The sequence below is a fragment of the Moschus berezovskii genome, chromosome 9 (assembly GCF_049115385.1).
Source record: "Moschus berezovskii isolate FMDL1 chromosome 9, NW_MosBer_1.0, whole genome shotgun sequence".
NCBI lineage: Eukaryota > Metazoa > Chordata > Mammalia > Artiodactyla > Moschidae > Moschus > Moschus berezovskii.
This window is the reverse complement of record NC_142468.1, coordinates 30,254,008-30,278,509: the sequence shown is the minus strand read 5'-3', so window position 1 is coordinate 30,278,509 and position 24,502 is coordinate 30,254,008.

Here is a 24,502-nt window from a genome sequence, read left to right as displayed (position 1 = left end):
GCCAAGCGTACCATTCATTTAATATCCCTCTACACTTAATGATTGCTCATGATCTGAAACCTTGTCAAAAAGATTTGAAGAAAAGTGGAAAAATATTAAGATCCATGGAAAAAGCCCTTGAAACTTGGAGTGGAAAAAATGACCAAAATAATAATAATAATAACCTGCCACGGTGCTAGCCAAGAAGGCAGTAATTATAACACAGTTTTGGTAACCAGAGGGGCAAGAGCGAGGCGTTTCTGCCCAGGTAAAGACACAGCCAGCAGCCCCCAATATTCACAGCACCAGAGATGTTTCCAAATCCCACTTCAAATCTCGTAATCCATTCAGTCCTTAACTGCTGGGGATGACATCACCCTACCCTCCGTTTCAGACAGAGGCTCCCAGCTTCTTCTCTAGAGCACTGTTGTGGTCTAGCAGGCATGCAACTTTCAGGCTGACTTAGAAAATCCAGTTGCACACAATTTAAAAAATTATGATCTCTTTTTTCCCCTTTATAAACAGATGCCATTAACATTGAATCTGAGCAGGGGCGTAACTGATCTGGCTCACTGAAGGATTTGTGGAATGTTTTTCAATATTGTTGAAGGCATGGATTTTCCTGCTGCAGAAAAGCTGTAAATATGGCATCACTGGGAGGCTGAGAAGTGTCTGTTTTCAGGGATTTGCCTCCCCAAATGCCTATAAAAAGGGAAACAAAAAGTAGAACGAAAGAGCAATGTACAGGCATGCTCAAATCTATATTTTGCTGCTACTTGCTTGAGTTATTTGAAGTTCTCCCATTCCACTCACAGGATTTTTAAGAACTGGGCGATTTCCCTTCCTCTTCCATATTCTCTCTTCATTCTCCGTCTGTATCTCTTTATATCCATCAGTCTGTCTCTCTTCATCTATGTAGTGGCACAGTGATTCGACAGTTCTTGTTAACATAGACACACATTCATTCATACGTACACTCATTCATCAGACATTTCATGAGCAACTGTTATGTGCCAGACACTAAGTTCTGAGTATAAAAGAACAAACAGTTCCTGCCTTGGGTCTTACCGGTCTATTGGTGGTAATAGTCTTTTAAAGGATAAATTACAACATATTAAGAACATGCTCAGTGAGAAGAGAAGGGAGCAACTTATTATGCCGAGATAACCTTTCCCCGTTGTTCCAGAGAACCCTGGTATGAGTATTTTCTGAGTCATAAAATATCCTTACAGATCACTTTGAGTTAGTTTTGCAGTATTGAGTTAATTGGGTGGAAAGAAGAATCACCTTTCTCTGCCAGAACTTACCCTCATGTCAGGAGGAAGAGGGGTGGATAGAGAAAAGCACAGGGAGGGGGCCTTGACTCGACCTGCCAAGGAACTGGCTTATTTAAATTCCCTGGTGCTATTAATGAATTGTTAGGCTGTTAAGAATGTTGTATGTGCTCATGTGTACACTTGTCTACTCTTCTGAAACTCTCTCCTTCCCCTCTCTTCCTTCTCCTACTTCTTTTTAAAATGGTCAGAAGAAATCACAAAGACAAGGAGAAATCTTGTTTTATTGTCCTTTCAGTAGATTAGACTGTCACATTGTGACATTTGTCTGAATCATTCGGAAATCTTCATTCCAAAGTCTGTAAAATCCCATCCATGCAGGGAGGGGAGAATTTACAGTTGCCAAACTTCACACTCTCCCAATCCTTGCTAAATTTGGACCCAAATGCAAAGAACTGGGGTCCTGCACTCACTTAGAACTGGCAAAAGGCAACTGCCTGGTTTGTGAAAAAGGAATTCATGGCCATCAAAAGCTGTTATAGTATCACATGGTGATGAGTTTAATGTAAATGAACCTAAAACATCTGGTTCAAATTTCCTCTCAAATAAACAGCGCTCCGAAAATTGGTGGGTGAAAAATATTTTCTGGACAAAGGCACTTTGGATTATTCCTAAACTCAAACTGTCTGCAGTGATGGTGAAGAGGCCCAGGTGAGGCTGCTCTGTTGTTTCTGGTGGCACCTGAGTCTACATCCAATAGGGCTGGAGCAGAAAGGACTGACCACATGAGCTATCATCTTCCTAATGCATAAAAGGGAGTAATTAATTCTTTTCTCAGTTATTGACTGAGCATCTACTGAAAGCCAGCTATGATGCTTTGCTCAGGAGGATCTGTAGGAAGCAAGACAGACTGGGCCGTTTGGGAGTTTGCAGTGTACAGACAACTTGAAGGTGTACACATGAGACAGGCAGGTAGCACGGAACATGGTAGTTGTCTCGGATGGTCAGTCACCAGCTGAGTGTGGGTGGACTGAGTCTGTGGGAACGTGGCCTCTGTGCTGAGAGCTTCAGAGCATCTGGCTGACTGCTGCACTCCGCAAGGCCAGTCTCCATGCCTGATACCTGGCGGGGCCTCAAGAAGTATCCATTAAATAAACGGTTCTCCGAACAGATACTGAGAGGGGAGCTGGCTGAGGAGGAGAGGAGGTGTGTTTGGAAGCAGTGAACAGTGCATGCCCAGGGCTGGGGAGAGAAGGACGTTTAGTAGGCCGGGGAGAGAAGGGCCGGGCAGGAATGGGGAGGAAGGAAAGAGGATAGAGAGAGAGGAGTCCTGATATTAGAGGGTCTTATAAGCCCAGTTAAAGGCTTAGACTTTATTGTATGGACAATGGGGCATCCTTAAAGAGTTGCAAGCAGAGAAATGACATGATCAGAGTTTTATTTTAATTTTTTAAGGGTGGCTTTTTTATATATATAAATTTTTAATTTGACTACTTCAGGTCTTAGTTGCAGCGTGCACCTTCATTACAGCATATGGAATCTCTTTTAGTTGTGGCCTGCAAACTCTTAGGGTTTCTCTGATGCTTAAGTGGTAAAGAATCTGCCTGCAATGCAGGAGACACAGGTTTGATTCCTGGGTTGAGAGGATCCCCTGGAGGAGGAAATGGCTACCGACTCCACTCTTGCCAGGAAAACCCCATGGACAGAGGAGCCTGGCGGATTATCAGTCTATAGAGTCGCAAAGAGTCAGACACAACTGAGCGACTGAACACACACACACACACACACACACACACAGGCAAACTCATAGTTGCGGCATGTGGGATCTAGTTCCCAGACCAGAGATCAAACCTGGGCCCCCTGTGTTGGGAGCATGGAACCTTAGCCACTGGACCATCAGGGAGGTCTCCAGAGTTTTATTTTTGAGAAAAATCTCCCTTGACTATCATGTGGAGAGTACATTTGTATATTATAGACATCCAGCAGGCTTTTATAGTACTACAATAGAAATGAGAAAGTGGGTCTGGCCTTGGATGGGGACAGTAGGGATGGAAAGAACCAGACAGGTTCCAAAGATATTTAGGAGGCAGACTCAGTGGGACTCAGTGATCACTTGATGGGAAAGAGGGAGGGAGACTCCATGAGAGGGGCTCATCTTGAGACAGAGATGTGCCAGCCAGTGATTCCTTAGGAAAGTGCTCCCGAATGGGAGGAGTAGAACAGGACAGGAAGGAAGCTAAGGCAGGGTGTGACTTTCAGACAAAATTGTACAGATGGTGCATTGTCTTGACACTACAAGGGAATTCTACCTTGTCTCAAACCATTTCAGTTGATTTACTTATTTATACCAAACTTGTTCCACTTAGGATATAAGGCAGACTCTTAGGATGTGTAAAATGCAACAAGATTGCTTAAAGATCTAAGACAAGAAGAAAGAAAATGGGGGAGAGCCTAAGAAAGATGCCAGGATTGAAGGCAAAATGTGTACTTTAATCAACATACTTCCCCCTATGTGGGCCACAAGCTTGGTTATAATCTGAAAGGGAAACTTGGGCAATTATGCAACTTGGTATTCAGAAAATAAATACCAACTTCAGAAGTGCAACTATTTTTAACACTAGAATGGGATGGAAATTTCTTCCAGAATTATGATATGGGATACTGTGTGGTTTTATAAGTAACCTGCTTAAAACTCCTGGAAAAAAAAGCAATAAATCTCATGACAGTTTTAAAAATAATGATCCTCAACAGAGGCTGATAGCATCTCATCAAAAACAGGATTCAGCAAAATCCACCTGTCGGGGATGGGTATGCTGTGGGCCAGGTTACTGGTTCTCAGCTGTCCTTACTTGACCATGGGTAGACTTTAGAATATCTCATAAAGTGTCACTTAGAAAATAATAGATGCCTTCCTTCAAGCAACCCCCATTGTCCTTGCAACTGAACGCTTGCTAATATTGACTCATAGTGCACTTGAATTTTCTTCTTTATTCTCTGTCTCAGTTGTAGTTGCCCTGTATTTCTAACTGGCTGTAGACCTACATGACTTAGTAGACATTTGTTCTGAGGTTAGATTTAATGTAATTCTATAAAAACTGAAAAATTAAAAAAAGATGCATATGTGAATCAGCAGCCGTATTAGCTGTGCTTGCAGCTGAGCCTGGGGAACACTGTGGGTAGAGCAGCCTCCTCAGAAACCAACTGAATCTATGCTAATGCATAAGCTCACAAGCTGCCGAGGCCAACTGTTCTGCTCCCTATACCACAGTTATAATATTCATAGTTTCAGCCAAGAAAAAACTTTCAAGGATGTGTATGCAGAAATCTATCTCGTAAACAATCTGCAATTCTCGATCTGACTTGAAATGCCCCACCTGCTTGTGATTACTTAAATGTCAGTCTGATAGTCTCTGGGTGTATCCGTGTCTCTGCACATGAACTTATTTGCAAAGCAGAAATCAAGACACAGACATAGACAATGGACATCTGGGGACCAGGGGTGGGGGAGGGGTGAGATGAATTGGGAGAATGGGATTGACATATATACAACTACTATGTATAAAATAGATAACTAATGATAACCTACTGTACAGCACAGGAAACACTTCTCAATGCTCTATGGACCTAAATGGGAAAGAAATCCAAAAAAGGGGGATATATGCACAGTATGGCTGATTCATTTTGCTGTACAGCAGAAACTAACACAACATTGTAAAACAACTATTCTCCAATAAAATTAATTTTCAAAAAGGTGAATACACTTAGAGTGGTCTTCAAACTGTTCTAGAGTCACAGTTTTCCCGTGGTGTTTCATTTATTCAATATTTTAAAACCATCTGTAAAGGAACCAAGTAGAGAGTGACCTTGACCCACAAAAACTGGGGTCATTGACCTTCCTTTCTGAGACTAACAGAGATGAGCCTTGTGGGAATCAGCCAGGATCCAGGTTTCTTTTCACATAGTTGTCTTTGGGGAATGTATTTCCTGCAGTCAGGAAATATCAATTGGCACTGTGCCAACATTTCCTGTTGATTTCATCTATGAACTGTTTCTTAGATTTTCCCTCCTTTCCAAGTCTGTGTCCCCGCAACATAAGATATTATGACCCCTCTCTTTGCTTATACTCTGGTGTTGACCTGGAAAGTTCATCTTGCACACAATAGCCAGATTTGTGTTTTCCTTCATAAGAAACCGTTTCCATTAATGTAACTTTCCTGGTTAAGGATATGATTGGTTACCATCTTCCTATCATGCCGAATCAAGAGTTCTCTAACTTTCAGCACCGTCTACAATCTGGTTCTGTTATACATTCCCAATGTTATTAACCATTATCCTCTTTCTCCTCTGAATTAACATATTGTTTTGCTCATTCTTCTTCTATAATACTTGTTAGTTAAAAACTTATGTACTATCCTCTTTTACATTTATGTTTTCTTAATACATTTACTTCATATAAAAATGCACATCAGTTTAGAATTATGATATATTTTTAATGTATCAAACTTTTTATCATTTTCTAGACTCTTGAGAGTCCCTTGGACTGCAAGGAGATCCAACCAGTCCATTCTAAAGGAGATCAATCCTGGGTGTTCATTGGAAGGACTGATGCTAAAGCTGAAACTCCAATACTTTGGCCACCTCATGCGACGAGTTGACTCACTGGAAAAGACTCTGAGGCTGGGAAGGATTGGGGGCAGGAGGAGAAGGGGACGACAGAGAATGAGATGGCTGGATGGCATCACCGACTCTGTGGACATGAGTTTGAGTGAACTCCGGGATTTGGTGATGGACAGGGAGGCCTGGCGTGCTGTGATTCATGGGGTCGCAAAGAGTTGGACACGACTGAGCGACTGAACTGAACTGAACTGAACTGAGTGACCTTATTTACCACTAGTATAGCAGCTTTTTTTCTTAAAGATCTATTTGCTGTGATAGTAAAATGGACATATCAACTTTTTATTTTTTTGGCTTACATGCCTGAAAGGTGGTTTTATACCCAATGTATTTAAAACCTTTCAGTGTTTTTATGAATCTCTGTAACAGCATATATCTAGATTTTCTTTTTTACATTTATTTTGGTTACTAATGTATTTACATTATTTCTGTCATCTTATTTTGTAACTTCTATTTGCCTTGTCTCCTCTGTTAACTTTATTTTCCCTCTTGGATTAAATTTATATCCTTTATATTTCTCCTTGAATGAGAATTCTTTTGTATTAAGCTTTCTTTTTTGTCTTTTTTATACTTGTGTTTGATAGTTTTTTAGTGTATAAAAATTTTACTTGACTTATTTTCTTTTGCATATTGTAAATATTACTCCACAGTCTTTTGCCTTTCATTTTACTACTGAGCACAACTTGCTCCTTTATATTTGTTCTGTCTTTTCCTTCCAGATGTTTTCATGACTTTCTTTATGTCTTTGCTGTTCCTTGGCTTCATTGTGATATGTCTAGATATATTTTTCTAGTTATCTTACTTGGGAGTCATTGACTTCCTGAATATCAGGTTTGTGATTTTTCAGTAATTCTGGAAATAATTGAAACACTTACTAGACTTATGGTAGACTTTCTCAATTTGTTCATAATTCTTAGCCACTGTTTCATAGTATCTATCTTTTTGTTTCCTTAGACTAACTTCTGGATAACTTCTTTTTCGGTTTATAAGTCCTCTTTTTATCTGTTTCATTTGCTATATAATAACCTGTTCTGTGCTTATATTTTCAGGTCTTTCTATTATTTCTTAAAGCATAGTAAACCTGTGTTTGCATTCTGTATCTGGTAATTTCAGTACCTGGTCTTCAGTAACTCTGATTTTTCTGACTGTCATTTGCAATGCCTTGTGTGTTTATGCTTTGTGACTGTGAGTTCATGTTCCTGGTACTTGTCCATGGGAATTCTTTGAAACCTGAGTTGCAATTGGCAACTTCAGAAAAGATTTGTGCTTCCTGACATTCAGATGGCCAATAGGCACATGAAGAGATGCTCATAATCACTAGTTATCAGAGAAATGCAAATCAAAACTACAGTGAGGTACCATCTCATGCTGGTCAGAATGGCCACCATTAAAAAATCTAGAAATAATAAATGTTGGAGAGGGTATGGAGAAAAGGAACCCTCTTATACTACTGGTGGGAATGTAAATTAGTGTAGCCGCTGTGGAAAACAGTATGAAGTTTCCTCAAAAAACTAGAGTTGCCATATGATTCAGCAATCCCACTCCTGGGCACATACCTAGGCAGAACTACAATTTGAAAATATACATTCACCCTTATGTTCATAGCAACATTATTTACAATAGCCAAGACATGGAAACAACCTAAATATCTGTTGACAGATAAATGAATAAAGAAAATGAGATACATATATACAGTGAAATACTACTCAGCCACAAAAAGAACAAAATAATGCCATTTGCACAACATGGTTAGACCCAGAGATTTATCATACTAAGCAAATGAATTCAGAAGGAGAAAGACAAATACCATATGCTATCACTTCTATGCGGAATCTAAAATACCACACAAATGAACATATCTACAAAACAGAAACAGACTCAGACATAGAGAACAGACTTGTGGTTGCAAAGGCTGAGGGGAAGGAGGAGGGAAGGACTGAGAGTTTGGGATTAGCAGATGCAAACTAGTATATGTAGAATGGATAAACAACAAAGCTTTACTGTATCGCACAGGGAACTATATAATATCCTGTGATAAACCAGAGTGGAAAAGAATATGAAAAAATTTATATATATGTGTATATAGAAAAAATGGAGCCACTTTGCTATACGGCATAAATTAATACAACATTGTAAATCAACTATATTCAATAAGAATTTTTTAAGTCAAAAATATTTGATAATTATCAGACATGCAAGTAGATTTTATTTCATACATGAGTAAGAGCATATTGATATACAATAAGATTTGCATTTCCTGTTGTTAGTTGCCGAGGGGAAATAAAAACTTGGAACTACTTTTAATAATTCTTCACTTAAGATTTTTAGCCCACAGCGATAGTATGAATTCAGGTCATAAACCAATATGAAGACTAACTCTACCCAGTACCAAGTTTCCTTGATAGCTCCCTCTATAATGTGAGCTTATTTCCAGGCTACTGTAACTCAGACATGTGGTTCACTGGGATCCCAGCCTTATGAGGTCTCCTATTTGATTCCTCACCTCGATTGGGTCCTGAGCTTTTCATCCCATCTCACATCCTAAGCCATCATCACGATAAAAGCCCAAAGTCACCAAAATTTGATGGATATCCTCCTAGAGTTCCTGCTTTCAGTGAATTTTTGGCCTCTGCAGATTCATTACTTTCCTTTAGTTCAGTGAATCATTTAAAATTATTCTTTAAATCATAATTTAAAAATACTTCATCAGATGGACTTTTCAGATGATCTAGTTGACCATATTTCTGGAAAGAGAAGGGAAAGGTTTTATGTCTCCCTACTTTGCCAGGTTATAAGCTCCTTGAGGAAGAGTTATTTCCTATCAATCTTTGTGTCTTGTTTTCCATGACTGTTATTTATGGTTCCTAGCACAGTGTTTAAACTATTAGGTATGGTGATACTTAATTTTGTGTATCATCTTCACATGGCTACAGTGACAAGCTCTTTGGTCAAACACCAGGCTAGGTGTTTCTGTAAGGTATTTTTAAGATGAGATTGGCATCTACAGCCAGCAAACCCTAAGCAAACCATATTACCCTCTATAATGTGGGTTCCGTTCCGTTATGTCGCTTAGTCGTGTCCGACTCTTTGCGACCCTGTGGACTGTAGCCTACCAGGCTTCTCTGTCCATGAGATTCTCCAGGCAAGAATACTGGAGTGGGTTACCGTTTCCTTCTCCAGGGGATCTTCCCGACCCAGGGATCGAACCCGGGTGTCCCGCATTGGAGGCAGATGCTTTAACCTCTGAGCCACCAGGGAAGCCTGGCCTTATCAATCAAAAACCTTAAGAACAGACTGAGGCTTTCCAAAAAAGAAAGAATTCTTCCTCAAGCCTGAAAGATAGAAACCCTGTCAGAATTTCAAGACTATTAACTTGCCCTCTGGATTTTAAACTCAAGATTTCAACACCAACTCTTACCTGTCTGTGAGTTTGCCCTTTGGGCCTCCCAGGTGGCTCAGTGGTCAAGAATCTGCCTGCAAATGCAGGAGATGTAGGTTCAGTCCCTGGGTCAGGAAGATCCCCTGGAGCAGGAAATGTCAACCCACTCCAGTATTCTTGCCTGATAATTTCCGTGGACAGAGGAGTCTGGCAGGCTGCAGTCCAGGGGGGTCCCAAAGAGTCAGACACAATTGAGCATACACACATACACAGTTTGCCCTATAGTTTTCAGATTTTCCACCCCCACAATTACGTGAGCCAATTCTTTAAATAAATCTCTCTCTCTCAGTCCACACAAACAAATATATCCTATTGGTTCTGTTTCTCCCAAGGATCCTGACTAATACAGATGCTCAATAAATATTTAGAAATATCTGCTAAGTAATTGTATTTATGAACAAAAGGCATTGAATAAGTGCTTGCTGTTTAATTGTATGATTTATCGAAGCTTCTATCCTGAGGTTTGCCTCCGTCTTAGGACTTGCCATTTTTAAATAAAAGAGTGTGTACCATTCTGCCTCAGCTCGGTTCTACTTTCCATTTAACAGTAAAGCTGTGGGAGAGATTTCTAAATTCATATCCTGTTCCTCAATGTATGTTCAGTTTTGTGTGATATAGGAGACCTTTGTGCCAGTGTCAGAATGAAGACTGCTGCTCAGAACTGGTACAAATTTTCAAGACATCCAAGAGAACCACAGGGCCTCTGGGACTACAGAGTCTCCCTTGTATAAGTTTGTGGTACAAAGTTCTTCCACATAATCTTCTGGCCAATACAGCATTTCTTGGCTATTTCTCTTCACATTTATTTTGTGATTCAGATCCTAGGCACGTTTTGTTTTCAGGTTGGCAGAAAACCTGGAGATAAAAATGGAAACTCAAAAGTCAAGAGTTACCAAAGAAATAAGAAAGAGTGGTAATGGTTCAATGGAGACGTTTTCAGGCCTTCTGAAGGTGGAAAGCCTAATAAATTCCACCTCTAACTTCTGCAAGCTCATAATTCATGCTTTTATCCTCATATGGAAAGCCCTTCACTGCTTTCCAGGCTTAAAAGAAGTTGGGATGCTGAAGAGCTAGTTCTTAAGTTGTCACATGGCTGGTTTAATGGCCACCCACTCCAGTGTTCTTGCCTGGAGAATTCCAGGGATGGAGGAGCCTTGTGGGCTGCCGTCTATGGGGTTGTACAGAGTCAGACACAACTGACGCAACTTAGCAGCAGCAGCAGCAACAGCAAAAGTGAAAGCTTTCAGTTGTTTTGTGTAGCTTTGTGTTACAAAATTAAAGTGATTTTAAAAAGTCATGGTTAATTTAATATGGTTGTTACTCCATGGGGAAGACTTGGGGGCTAGGCCAGGAATGGCTAGTCTAGCATTAAATATGAAACTCTGTTCATGAAATGCTCTGGTCAGAGCTGCTTTTTTTGTGGGGGGGAACTCCAGATCCTTAATCTGGGGGTGGCTAGATGGGAACACACATTTATAACAAATCATCAAGCTGTATATGTAAGGTAAATGCTTTCCCCTGACATTAAGCTGTACCACTGTATCTCAGTTTAAAGGAGACAAAGAAGATCTGACAATGTAGAGGGTAGATTGGTGTTGAGTCCATCTTTTGAATTCCCATTAGCACTTAGAGACACAGACTAATGTTTCCTTAGTCCAGGCTTCTCTGTTCCCACCTGTTTTCCTGACCTCTCCACAGCATCAGCTCAGCCTCCACAGGAACATCATCTCCTTTTCCTTCCCTACCAGCAAATGGGAATTCCACTGGAGTCTTCCTGATAGATAGGGAAAATCACACCAAGACTGGAAAGAAGGTTATTCTGGCATATGAAAACATAGCTCTGGTTCTGTGGGACACAGCTGTGAATTCTGGATTCACAGAGCTGACTCAGATCTTGGCGAGGATCTCTGACAGGCAACCTCTGCTCTTTGAAAATCCCTCTTCTACTTCTGAAGAGAACCCATGTTTTATAAGTTTCAAACTTCTCTCAGGCTAGAACAGATACTGTAAATCTTGCTGTGCTTAGTCTCTCAGTTGTGTCCGACTCTTTTGACCCTATGGACAATAGCCCACCAGGCTCCTCTTTCCATGGGGCTTCTCTAGGCAAGAATACTGGAGTGGGTTGCAATGCCCTCCTCCAGGGGATCTTCCCAACCCAGGGATCAAACACAGGTCTCCCACATTGCAGGCAGATTATTTACCATCTGAGCCACCAGGGAAACCCACTTATGGTAAGGCAAATATCGGGCCTGCCCTGGAGGTGAACGAAATTTTGATTTTATCTTCTGTTTCTCTTTGAGTAGCTGGTGTTATGTTGATGGCCAGTAGACAGGAATACAGAACTACCCTGAGATGGGATGTTTCAGTCCATAGCATGCTCACTTTTGACTCTCTTTCATGTCTCTTTTCTGATTCAGTCAAGTTCATAGAAGCATTAGCTACTGGAAAATGAAGTTAAAACAAACTCGGTTCTTTTCAAAACAGCAAAACTTGAAATGTTTATTAAAGGCAGTAGGGGGAAGGGTAAATACATCTACCTCACTCATCACAATCATCTTCCCATCCTCCTGGCCTCTCCCTCTCTTATCCTCCAACCTCATACTGTCTTCTTGAGCTATAGGCACACCCATAGCCACCCCTCCATCACCCTGTATTGATAGATTTAGGTAAAACATCCTCTTTCAGTGTTTGAATGATAAGCTTTGGTAAGAAAATACTACACATGCACCAGATTTATGGGCACCAAATGAATATTTTTGTACATTTCAGCATGGCCAAATGTGCCTAGCTGGTCGTTCATCAGTACTGCCTCAAAATAAAATGTTCTCCTGCCTCCCTCTCCAAATTTCAAGGGGAAAAAAACAGTGAGAGTGGAAGCAAAGCACACACAGACACAGTTTGGCGGCTTAAAAATGGTCTTTAAAAGTTTTAGTTGAAACTTGGCTTTTGTCTCTCAGCCCTCAGGGGAAAAATGTGAGCTTGTTTCCTCATTGAAAAAATATCATAGCCCTTGACAGGATGGATTCTTTGATCCTCCAATATTACAGTGATTTCTCCAGTGCCCTCCTCCACCCTATCCCTTCTCCCCCCTCCCCCCATGTAACTGGGGCTTTGTAACCTGATGCTTCATAAAGAGCATTTCCACAAGAGCATTAAGACATGTCCCCGCATAATATTAAACCTGTCCCCCAATTGCCCTCCCCTTACTCCCAAGCACAGTCCCCTCCTGAGGCTTCCGCCGTGAGGCTGGGTTGGCAGGAGAAGCTGGCTCAGCTGTTTCGAATTAGGGGCAATGGGAGGCTCCCTTGTAATATATGACTTAATCAGGGGTCCCTGAAGTAAACAGTCCAAACTGCGTCTGGAAATGACCTGAAATTGGACTTCATAAACCTCCTTTGGCTTTGGAGCTGGGAAGGAATTTGAGTCTCTCATAGGTGTGTTATACGTTATCGTTAGCAGATGGGTAGCTGTCCTCAGACCCCCGTAGGAATGAAGTATGCTGTGTGGTGGTTGAGCACAATTAGGGTTACCAGATAAACTACAGGATGCCTAGTTAAGTTTGATTCAGATAGATAATATTTTTTTAGTATTGCTGTCCCCAATATTGCACGGCTACCATGGTGTTATTGGTGTTATTGATGTTTTTGTGCCAGTCTTATAGTGTTATTGCAATAATTTCCAGGAGTGAATGATCCTTGGTGTTCTTGATAGTACCTCCTTCCTACTGAGGCAAGGCTCAGACTTCTGTAAAGCTCCATCTGTAAACTTTGGGTCATTTTCATTTTTATGATTTCTCCTTAAGACTAGTATCCTGTCACTCTTTTTTCAGGTGAGTTAGCATCATGAGTAAGAAGGAAACTGCTGCCCATAGGCACTCTTCCCCAATAAGCCAGAATTTAAATGCTTTAAGTGTTGTCATTATAGCCATACAGATGACCAGCAGACAAATGAAAAGATGTTCAACATCGCTAATTATTAGAAAAGTGCAGATAAAGACTATAATAAGTTGGAGGTGGGAGGGAGGTTCAAGAGGGAGGGGACATATGTATACCTATGGCCGATTCATGTTGATGTATGGCAGAAACCAACATAATATTGTAAAGCAATTATCTTCCAATTAAAAATAAATAATCTTTTTTAAAAAGAAAAAGAACTATAATAAAGTACCACCTCATACCAGTCAGAATAGCCATTATCAAAAAGTCTACAAATAATAAATTCTAGAAAGGGTGGGAATGTGAATTGGTGCAGTCATTATGGAAAATAGCATTCCGGTTCCAGTTCAGTCACTTAGTCGTGTCTGACTCTTGGCAACCCCGTGAACTGCAGCCCGCCAGGCCTCCCTGTCCATCACCAGCTCCCTGAGTCCACCCAAACCCATGTCCATTGTGTCAGTGATGCCATCCAACCATCTCATCCTCTGTCATCCCCTTCTCCTCCTGCCCTCAATCTTTCCCAGCATCAGGGTCTTTTCAAATGATTCAGCTCTTCACATCAGGTGGCCAAAGTATTGGAGTTTCAGCTTCAGCATCAGTCCTTCCAATGAATATTCAGAAATTCCAATGAATATTGATTTCCTTTAGGATAGACTGGTTGGATCTCCTTACAGTCCAAGGGACTCTCAAGAGTCTTCTCCAACATCACGGTTCAAAAGCATCAATTCTTTGGTGCTCAGCTTTCTTTATATTCCAACTCTCACATCCATAGATGACCACGGGAAAAACCATAGCCTTGACTAGATGGACCTTTGTTGACAAAGTAATGTCTCTGCTTTTCAATATGCTGTCTAGGTTGGTCATAACTTTCCTTCCAAGGAGTAAGTGTCTTTTAATTTCACGGTTGCAGTCAGCATCTGCAGTGATTTTGGAGCCCAGAAAAATAAAGTCAGCCACTGTTTCCCCATCTATTTGCCATGAAGTGATGGGACCAGGTGCCATGATCTTAGTTTTCTGAATGTTGAGCTTTCAGCCAACTTTTTCACTTTCCTCTTTCAGCTTCATCAAGAGGCTCTTCAGTTCTTCACTTTCTGCCATAAGGGTTGTCATCTGCGTATATGAGGTTATTGCTATTTCTCCCAGCAGTCTTGATTCCAGCCTGTGCTTCCTCCAGCCCAGCGTTTCTCATGATGTACTCTGCATATAAGTTAAATAAACAGGGTGACAATATACAGCCTTGACGTACTCCTTTTCTTATTTGGAACCAATCTGTTGTTCCATGTCCAGTTCCTCCAAAAATAGACTTGCCATATGATCCAGTTGATCCAGCAATCTCACTCCTGGGCATACACCCAGACAAAATTATAATTTGAAAAGATACATGCACCCTAGTGTTCATAGCTACTATTTGCAGTAGCTGAGACATGTAAACAACCTAAATCTCCAACAGCAAATGAATGGGTAAAAAAGAGGCAGTACATGTACACAATGGAATACTACTCAGCCATTAAAAGAATGAAATAATGCCATTGACAGTAACAGGGATGGACCTAGAGTTTATCATACAAAATGGAGTAAGTCAGAAAGAGAAAGATAAATGCCATTTGATATTGCTTATATGTGAAATTTAAAATCTGACACAAATGAACATATCTATGAAACAGAAATAGACTTGCAAACATAGAGAACAGACTTGTGGTTGCCAAGCAGGAGGGAAGGTGAGGGAGGAATGGATTGGAAGTTTGAATTTGCAATCCGAACTATTATATGTAGAATTGGTAAATAGCAAAGTCTTACTGTTAGCACAAGGAATTATATTCAATATCCTGTGATAATCCATAATTTAAAAGAATATGAAAAAGAATGTACATATATATATATTATATATATGTATACTTGAATCACTTTGCTATACAGCAGAAATTAACATGCCACTATAAGTTCACTATACTTCAATAAAAGAATTTTTAAACAGTGTCATTATATGGATCAGTTCTGTATCTTAGAGCTTTTTTACCCTACGAGTTGTATTATTTGATGTTACTCAGATGAGTCATTACCATTACCTGTTATTAAATAAAAAATAGAAACATACAAAAGGAACATTTGAGTTGTTATAATTTTGTCTAGTGGTAATAATTTAGAAATTTTTGTCATATTTTTCAACTTTGTAACAAAGCTTCTTTACAAATTACGTTTGTCATTGCTGTTTGAAGCCCACAGAAAAATGGTTTATGAGAAATGAGGTAGAAATGTCAGAATTGCTTTATTGTGATATTGAAAAAGAAGTCAGAAGGTTCAGGGAGGTGGCAGTGTTAGAATAGATGTTCTATGTTAGACTCAAGAATCTGCCTCTCAGCTATGTTCCCTGGGAGGACTCGGAGTATGTTCTTCTCATAAGGGTAGAAGGATTGCATTGGGGCAGCATCATCTGTATTTTTGAGCTTGTGGTAAATGATGAGAGAAGTTGCATGGTCCTAGAGAACCCTTGGAAAGGCAGAGTCCTGGGAATCCAGAATCCCCCTTTTCTCCCAGTCGCCCCAATAGCAAATCCCAACATCCTGTTGAATGTACCCCAACCCCAAATGGCTATGCTAGTGGTGAATGCTGCTGCTAATCCTGCCTAAGGATACCTCCCCTGTCAGGTGGCAGAGTCCTGCTGGGAGGCATACACCCAAAAGGGAAAGTTTTTTGATCATCCCAGACAGAGGTATAGCTGGTGGACTAAACAGGATGAAAAAACCCCCACAGTATTCAAAGTTTATTAGATTGGGTAAAGGAAAAGGAAGCCCCAAATCACTCCCCATGCCAGTTAGGGAGAATAGGGCATCTGAGTATTAAGGGGATTATTCTGAAGAAATACAACAGGAAATGGGGTCGGAGTTTACAAGCAGTGACAGAAGGAAGCATTGTGAGATGAGTTAGGTAAGATTTGCAAGAGTCAACAATGAGGAAACCAAGAGATAGAACATGGCACAGGACACAAAAGCCAGAGAAGAGCTTGGTTAGAAGCACCAGCTCCACACAGAAGATACAATAAGAAAAGGCAAGAGAGGAAATTATTCTAATGGTGCAGGAAACTTGCTTGCCTGGAAAATTCATAAAGAAAGGGCAGATACATTTAACATCGTCAACACCGGAGGCAAAAACAAAGATAGGTAACGATAGAGAATCTGATGGTATGATCAAGAAGGGAAAGAAAGGGATTAAAAATTGAAAAGGAGAATTAAACAGGCAAAGATACAGAATTTAAATTTTTATTTTTATTTATTCCTGTTCCCACATTTTATTGTATTTCCCTGGCAGACGTCCCATACTCTGGTAAGTCTGGGGGAAAGGGAGGGGTTGGCAGAATAATGTTGCTTTGGGGATTTGAATCTTATTACTTGGTGCTGTTAGTGCTGGGCAGACATTTATAAAAATTGCATGCTGTAGTGGCAGGTCATTTGTTTAAAAATGAATCTTGAGCTTCAAATTTCGGACAAATGTGCAGGGTTAAAATAAATAAAGAGAAATATTAAGAGGATGAAGGCAAAGAGAAGGTGGGGTGTCAGTGGGCAGCAGTTGGCTTGGAGGGAACTAGAAAACCTGCCAGTGATCAAGAATGAGAGAAACCCAGCTGCCAGATCCCCTATGGACGAGAGACACTGACTTCCTGGAAGTTGTCTTTTTGGCTGCTTACTTCCCTAGGGATTTTCCTTTAAATTAATATTATTAGCCGTAAGCTTCGACAAAAAATCACCGGAGTTGGGTTTGGAGGTTAGATACCGTCATAATTAGTTCTGCTTTCCACATTTTAATTACCATTTTTCTCTCTTTTCTGTTTTGGGCCTTATCTTCTGCTCAGGAAAATTTTGGCACATCATCTTATTCCCCCCATGTGCCTCCCCATTCTCTTCTGTCCTTTGCTCTCTCCTTCTTTGTGAGAAGGAGAAGGCAATGGCAAACCACTCCAGTACTCTTGCCTAGAAAATCCCATGGACGGAGAGGACAGGAGGCATGTTAGGGCGACCCTTGTCTGAGGTCTGGGCTCTGACCTCCTGCATTCCTCCTACATTGATTCTGTCTCCTGGAAGCGGTCTGAGGCCCCACGGCGAACCTCACGGCTGGGACCACCACTGCCTTCGCAGCAGCTTCTCATCTTCTTGCTCCTCAGGAGGGTGGCGTCCTTCCGCCGAGCCAGGCACTGCAGGCTGCCTTCCTTTTCCTTCTTGCTGTAGCTTTGCAGGGTCATTTTCTAAAACATTCACCAGAAGGAGAAGGAAGAGTTATTGGTGCCTTTTTCCCCAGGTGACTTTTTGTTAAAAGGCTGCTTGGGAGAGTATTTACAATCCAAACAGTCCACAGAGATTGCCTACCCATTTGATATCCTCTTTAACTGAGTTCTCTGGGGTCCAGGTTGGGGAAACAGTCACCCACACAGGGCTCCCTCCCAGCACTGTCTGGCCTGGCCCTTGTCTCTGCAGAGTGCTGAGGCCGCCTCTGAAAAGCATATCCTGTAAAGTGATATTTTCCCCTTTTCTCATCTCAGAAAAGCTGTCAGACTGGTTCTGAGCTTCCCCTCTGTTACAAAATTTGATGTGTGGTGCTGGATTTTATCAAGAAACTAGCATATCGAGGGCCGCCGAGACAGATTTCCACAGGCAAATACTGGGCTGGCCAAAAAAGTTCATTTGGGTTTTTCCGTAAAATGTTATGAAAAAATCCAAATGAACTCTTTAGCCAAATCCGTGTCTTTGAAATGATTCTCGGTTGCTCGGCATCTTGCTTCACTTCTGTTCTTCTTGTTTTGTGTGCATTTTTGGTATTTCTTCTATGTGGCACAGACCAAAGAAGCATTTTCCTCACTAGCATCCTTACGTATATCTCTTTTAACTATGTTTTGGAGACTCAAGTGGCATTTTACTTCAAAATTTCCTCATACACATGGACTTGGAGAGATACAGACTAGACTCATATTTCCTATATTAAAATACTTGCTCAAGAAACACTGTTCTTTCTGGTTTATCAAACAAGCAAATGTGTCTCCCGAGAATTTTGAGTTCAGACACGAACAACTCCGTTAACCTTTCTGTGTGTGAATCACTTGAGCTTTGGACGGGTTTCCTCATGGGATTTATGATTGCATAAAATAGCCTACTTCCACCTGAAATGTTTCATGAGATGATCTCTCAGCAAAGACTGTTAGTTTTATAATGGATAAGCAGCATTTGAGAAAATAAACTCTGCATGAACAAAAAGCTTTCAGCTTCTTGCATATATTCTGTCTTCTCAGAAAACCAAAGAGCTCTCATGAGCTCATGAAATTTGAACCTGAAAGATTCAACTAATTAATCTATTCCTGTTACCATATTTTATTCCCAGTGGCCAGTTTCACACCCATTATATTTAGGAGAACTGGAAAACCTGGGAGATATTTTCGGCCTGTCAGGACACACTTTTTTTTTCTTTAACTTTTAAAAAAGTGCTATTGACTCTCTCTCTTTTTTTTTTAAACTTTGCACCAGCCAGTACAGCTCTTCATCTTGTTGAACTGCCCCAGGAGACTTAAGCTCTGAAACCCAATTCCCCTCAAGCAAAGATATTTCATAGTCTTTTAGAAGTGAAAAGCACCCCAGTCTCACCCATTTCAACAGTTTCAACACAGGAAAAGATCCAGGAGAGGGAGAAGGAACTGTACAATACTGGGGAAACTTTACACAGCAAAAAGAGATTGCTGGAACCTTCACATTCCATATACTTTCCACCAACGAGCCCTATAAAGTGGCCTACATCAACAGAGACAAGAAGGAGGTGTGAGTTAAAGATTTCACTTTTGTTCTGGGTTTAAAATGAAGCGACAGTGTTCCCTACAACCCATTTCTTTAGCTTTCAGACCGTCTAGAGTGTCTTGCCTTTGAGGCCATGTCTGAGGTGAGCTTAGCACAATTTCCACGCCCTGAGGCCTACAACTTCACCTCGGGCTCCTACCATTTGGCCCAAATTCAGCTTTTCTCCAGCTCCTGCCCTCCTCCCCAGCCTCCTGGGAAGACTCTGTTGCCTGATCTTTATTGCTTTTTTCCCACACTCCATTATACAGCGTGATATCAGCCTCTGAATTTATTTATTAGGACTCAAGCCTACAATATACAACCCCGTGCTTCCTGTCTGACACGGCACCTTCGCAGCAGAGGGGGTGAGAGGCGCTGCTTGTCATAAACGGTGGTAGAAAGTCGGCACCCAGAGGGGAAGGGCCAGAGGCTTGCAAAAGAGCCAGCCCTCCGGAGGGCCCTCAGAGCCAGATTGGTTTTTCAAAGCTTCACACTCACAGTTCCACAGTCCAGACGGGGAGCCACAAACAGCTCCTTGTGGGGGAGTGCATTTGCAGTTGGCAACCTTATACTCACATGTCTGGCCTTCACTTGGGACACTGGCTCCGTTTTTTAAAAATTAGCTTTTTGCCTGATAAGCTTAATCTTTGTCATTGATGTTCCCGTTCAATATGTCTAAACAATCTGCAAACGTAGATTGTGTATTTTTTAAAAAAACAGGTAATACATTTACATTGTGTATAACTCAAAATGGTATTAAAATATGTATGTTCAGAAGTCTCACTCCCACCCCTGACTCGGTGGATTCATCCCTATCCCCACCGGCTATGTGTAACCAGTTGTATTAGTGTTTGTATATCCTTTCAGTGCTTCTTTTTCTACCTGCTTTTAAAATAAGCCTTTTATTTTAGAATAGCTTTAGATTTACAGAAGGATTGCAAAGATAATGTAAAAAGCTTTTGTATTCTCCTCATCCAATTTCTTCTACTGGTATTATCTTATACTACTATGTATATTTCTCACAACCAAGAAATGAGCATCGTATGTAAGTATGAACTAAATTTTACACTGTTCATCTTTCATGAAAGTCCTTTTTCTGGTCCAGGATCCCACTAGGATGCTACATTGGTCATCATGTCTTCGTTGGCTCCTCTTAGTTGTGATAGTTTTACAGATTTTTACTTTTTTTAAAATTAAATTTTTATTGGATAAAGTTGATTGATAAAAGTGAAAGAGGAGAGTGAAAACATTGGCTTAAAACTCAACATTCAGAAAACGAAGATCATGGCATCTGGTCCCATCACTTCATGGCAAATAGATGGGGAAACAGTGGAAACAGTGGCTGACTTTATCTTTCTGGGCTCCAAAATCACTGCAGATGGTGATTGGAGCCATGAAATTAAATGACGCTTACTCCTTGGAAGGAAAGTTATGACCAACCTAGACAGCATATTGAAAAGCAGAGACATTACTTTGTCAACAAAGGTCCGTCTAGTAAAGGCTATGGTTTTTCCTGTGGTCATGTATGGATGTGAGAGTTGGACTATAAAGAAAGCTGAGCACCAAAGAATTGATGCTTTTGAACTGTGATATTGGAGAAGACTCTTGAGAGTCCCTTGGACTGCAAGGAGATCCAACCGGTCCATTCTAAAGGAGATTAGTCCGGGATGCTCTTTGGAAGGACTGAGGTTGAAGTTGAAACTCCAATACTTTGGCCACCTGATGCAAAGAGCTGACTCATTTGAAAAGACCCTGATGCTGGTAAAGATTGAGGGCAGGAGGAGAAGGGGACAACAGAGGATGAGATGGTTGGATGGTACCACCGACACAATGGACATGGGTTTGGGTGGATTCTGGGAATTGGTGATGGATGGGGAGGCCTGGCGTGCTGTGGTTCATGGGGATGCAAAGAGTCGGACATGACTGAGTGACTGAACTGAACTGAACTGACATAAACCATTGTGTAAATTTAAGGTTACAGCATGGTGTTGCTTTGATCTATTTATATATTGTAATATGATTTCCATTGTAATGATATCACATTACATACTTATAGTACAATACTATTGTCTATATTCTATATACAGTCTATTAGATCTCTGTGGCTTATTTAGTACTCATTACAAGTTTGTACCATTAAATACCATCTATCTTATCCCTCTGCTCCAACTCCCCTGGTAACCACCATTTAATATTGTTTGTTTGTTTACAGTTTGACTTTTTAAGTTCTACATAAAAGTGTTTCTGACTTATCTTTCTTGTCATAATGTGCTCAAAGTCCATTTGCGTTATTAAATGGAAGGATTTCCTTCTTTCTCATGGCTGAATAATATTGCATTGTGTGTATATACTACATCTTTCTTATCCATCCATCCACTGATGGGCATTTGAGTTGGTTGCATATCTTGGCTATTGTGAATAATTGCTGCGATAAACATGGGAGTATATATATCTCCTGTTTTCATTTCCTTTGGGTATATAACTTGAGGTGGAATTAATTTGTTGAGAAACCTCCGTATTGTTTTCTACAGTGGTTGGGCTTAATTTCTGTTCCCACCAACTATGTGTAAGGATTCCCTTTTCACCACAGCCTCACCAGCACCTGTTGTGTCTTGTCTTCTGAATGACAGTGGTGAGGTGACATCTCATTGTGGTGTTTAGTTGCGTTTCCCTAGATTTTTCTTGTATTTAATGATGCTGACAGATTTGAGGAGTGCTGGGTTGGGTATTTTGTAGAATATTACTTTGGGGGTTTGTTTGATGTTTTCCTCATAATTAGGCTAAGAGGAAGACCATAGATCTGTTGTTGTTGTTCAGTAGCTAAGTCATGTCTGATGCCATGGACTGTAGCATGCCAGGCTCCCCTGTCCTCCTCTGTCTCCCAGAGTTTGCTTAAATTCATGTCCATTGAGTCGGTGATGCTATCTAACCATCTCGTCCTCTGCCATCCCTTTCTCCTTTTGCCTTCAATCTTTCCCAACACCAAGGCCTTTACCAGTGAGTCAACTCTTTGCATCAGGTGGCCAAAGTACTGGCCAAGAGCTTCAGCATCAGTTCTACCAATGAGAATTCAGAGTTGACTTCTTTTAGGATTAACTGGTTTGATCTCCTTGTAGTCCAAAGACCACAGAGCTGTACTGTTATTCTCATCACATCATATTAGCAGGTACCTGCTGTCAACATGACTTATTGCTGTTGACATTGACCTTGATCACCTGGCTGGGGTGATGTTTACCAGGTTTCTCCATTGAGAACTGACTTCCTTTTCCCTCCCCGCTTTTCATACTCAGCTCTTTAGAAGCAAGTCCCTAAGAGTGGCCCACATGGGGGAGGGGTTTACATGTTCCTTAATCTGTATTTGGTAAATTGGCAGGGCCCTTTGGAGCACCAAACCTTGTGCTAAGACTGTTCCTCTAAGTGGAGGCTCCAAAATCAGACTTTCTCAGCAGGATCTCACCTTCTGATACAGTTGCACATTCTCAGAGGCAACTCACACACTTGCCAGCTTGCTGAGCTTTCAGGCTATCATTTTAATCATGCTTTTATAGCGACCCCTCTACGTCAAAATCCACTTTTATGAGGGTGAATACCACAGTGCTCTGGCTCTAGGAAAATGCTCTCTCCATTAAATTTCAGTGGATTTACACTGGATTTTGTTTTAATCTGAGTTCTTAAAAAGAATGTGTGGCTCATAGGACAGTCAGTGGTTGGGGGGCTGATGCATACAGACTTGTAATGGCATGTGTGCTTTGTAGTCCTAGCTCTGGAACTTCCTGTCGGGAAATAAAACTCTTTGAACTGATTTCTGTTTTACCACTCCCTCCCACACTGTGGGCTTGAGAAATTCATTCTCCTGGGACCTCAGAATTGCCACCTGCCAAGTGGAGAGGTGACATAAGGCTCCAGCAGAGCATCTTGCTAAACACTTCATAACCGGAATCAGATGAACTGAAGAGGGACAGCTCTTGACGTCTAGAAGTGACGCATTACAAAGACTCTGGGGCACAGAACTCCTCCTCTGTCCCCTGGGAAGGGGTCATGGGGCAAAGAGCCTGGGTGCATGATAGCGTTCATGAGCTCTCCGAGGTTCTGGGAGAGGTGGCTCCATATGCCTATGAGCAGATATTATCTGTCCTGTTATTGCAACATAACTTGGAAACTCCTCTTCTTTCAGTCAGCTTATACAAATAAGCAAGGCAAAACAACAGTCTTTAGTGGACATGCATAGTCTTGAAAAATATAAACATAATCTCAGGAATGGGAGTGTTTTTTAACGTGTATGTATGTATGGACATATGTATCCGACTGAGCCGGGTCATAGTTGCAGGACTAGGATCTTCAATCTTCACTGTAGCATGTGGGATTTTTTAATTGTGGCATGTAGTGTCTTTTTTCTTTTTTTGGTTGCGGGATATGAACTCTTAGTTATAGCATGTGGGATCTACTTCCCTGACCAGGGATCGAACCCAGGCCTGCTGCATTGGGAGTGCAGAGTCTTAGCCACAGTACCACCAGGGAAGTCCCAGAATGGGAGTGTTTTTAATGAGAAGCAAATTACCTGTATCAACTGATGTGGCTTACAGAAATGACTGATGAAAAGACAATCATTTACCAAATTCTGGAAGCCCCTTCAGTTCAGTTCAGTTCAGTTGCTCAGTCGTGTCCGACTCTTTGCAACTCCACAGAATGCAGCACGCCAGGACTCCCTGTCCATCACCAACTCCCAGAGTTTACTCAAACTCATGTCCATTGAGTGGGTGATGCCATCCAACCATCTCATCCTCTGTCATCCCCTTCTCCTCCCACCTTCAATCTTTCCCATGACCAGGGTCTTTTCAAATGAGTCCATTCTTCGCATCAGGTGGCCAAAGTATTGGAGTTCCAGCTTCAGTCCTTCCAGTGAATTTTCAGGACTGATCTCCTTTAGGATGGACTGGTTTGATCTCCTTGCAGTCCAAGGGACTCTCAAGAGTCTTCTCCAATACCACAGTTCAAAAGCATCAATTCTTCAGTGTTCAGCTTTCTTTATAGTCCAAATCTCATGCCCCTTCAAGACCCCACTAAAGGTTCACCTCTGTTTCAGCACAGTCTTAACTGTAGGTGAATTACATCATGTCAGGTTCTCAGTACTCACTTGCTCTTTCAACCAACAGGCATTCTCTAAACCAGGCACTGTTTTAGTAGTAGTAGTGAAAGTCACTAAGTCGGTGACTCTTGAGACCTCATGGACTGTAGGAACCCGCCAGGTTCCTCTGTCCATGGGATTCTCCAGGCAAGAATACTGGAGTGGGTTTCCATTTCCTTCTCCAGGGGATCTTCCTGACTCAGGAATTACTATGTTAGTAATTCACCCTAAAAAGCATGAAAAATATTGTTCTAAATGTCAGCACG